We start from the raw sequence: 1,616 nt of genomic DNA, 5'->3' as shown, positions 1-1,616 counted from the left end.
CAGGGACTTGTGCATGCTAAACAAGTATGCTCCCAGCCAAACTGCATCTAATAGATAGACAGACAGACAGACAGACAGACAAAGAAACAGACAGACATTCTGTTCTCCTTGCCTTTAACCACAGCCACCTAGTATGTCAAGCCTTTTTTGCCTCCTTACACGTCTTACCTGGGGACAGGCCTTTGCCAGTGTTTGATGTCGCACATTTCAAGTGATGGCTAGCCTGTATTAGAGTCTGTCTACTGTGCCTACCAGCCATGGCTCCAAACAGTTTTCCACGGGGAGTAAACTGTCATTTTTCACCACATTAAATTTTATAAGTTTCAAGCGAATGGAAAATGGATTTTATTATTTTCTCCCCCTGCCTCTCTCCTCTCCCCTTACTCCCCCTCTTTTTGTGCCATGAATGTTTTATGGCTGCAAAAACAGAATTTGTGGTTTTGACTGTTCAAGTTTGATGCAGAAAGCTGTAGGGGCTCTTATGTAACCCGATGGCCAGAATAATTATCAAAATATTTTGCTTTCCACCATTTCTAAGCTTTAGCAGCAGAAAAAAAAATAGTGTATGCAACCTTTGGACCACAAAATAATAATAATAATGAGAAAGGCCCTTTTACAAGGTCTGCCTGTACACCTACAGTGAAGATACCAAGTGGGAAAAAGGCTAGGGCTCAGAAGTCCTGGGCCAGTGGGCCAGTTCTTATTAGGGAGGTCTTTTCTCTAGGAAGGAAGCAGAGACTATGGGATAAGTTCTTGGAAGGGAAGAAGCACAAGAAGAGACAGTAGATTCTGTTCTTCCCTCCCTTCTGAATCCAGAAATCACATATTACTGATCTGAAAAATTACGGGATGGAGAGTTAGAATGTGTCACTTTCTGCTTGCCAAAAATGTTTTGGCGTCTACTAGAAACAGATCGTCGTTCTAGATTATTGGCTAGCATCTCCGTGCTTCTGATTCCTCAGAGGTCAGACGTTCTCTTCCTTGGAACTTATCACTAATGGTTATGCTATGAATATGGCTGTCCCCTACAGAGCTTGTAGGCCCTTAGATGGTAATGCTGTCTTGAGACATAGTGTACTTTCAGACCATGTGACCTATCAGTAGATGTGGGGCTTTAGGGACTGGCTTATGGGTTATTACTCAGTCTGGGCCATGCTGCAGTCTTTATCCTTCCCTTCACCCCACTGGGATGTAATCATCTACTTTAAAGTCCAGCCAGCATGCCCTGAGCTATTCTATTGTGATGCCCTGCCTGTCCTGATCAGCTGTTCCTGGAACTGTAATCCAGAGCAAATACTTCCTCCTCTATGGTTTCTCTCATGTGAGGAAAGGGAGACGCGAAGGTGCCATAAAAGGGGAGGCCTCTCGCATGGCAGGGCTTTCCATGCGTCGGCTCTAGCTTCAGATCACCTGGGCCCAGGTTCTGATTCTGTCCCTTAACTGTTGGCTGAACACAGGCAAGTTAATCCCATTCTCAGCGCCCCATTTGGTAAGAGGATACGTACATTTGGGGATAGCATTTCCCAAACGGTAGCCTGCACTGAACAAATCACAGGCCCCTTATTAACACCACCACTGTTCTCAAGACGTTGCCAGGCTTTGCTATAGTCATTTGG

At 45.0% G+C, this 1,616-nt stretch overlaps 1 annotated feature.

Annotated features, from left to right (window-relative positions):
• Window positions 235-640: an enhancer, noted in NCBI's record as "E250". NCBI's record gives its function as "enhancer in chondrocytes, cartilage, and neocortex" and the evidence as "EXISTENCE:transgenic organism evidence [ECO:0001131][PMID:25940622]".

The sequence above is a fragment of the Mus musculus genome, chromosome 11 (assembly GCF_000001635.26).
Source record: "Mus musculus strain C57BL/6J chromosome 11, GRCm38.p6 C57BL/6J".
Lineage (NCBI taxonomy): Eukaryota > Metazoa > Chordata > Mammalia > Rodentia > Muridae > Mus > Mus musculus.
This window is presented reverse-complemented; position numbering and strand designations above follow the sequence as displayed.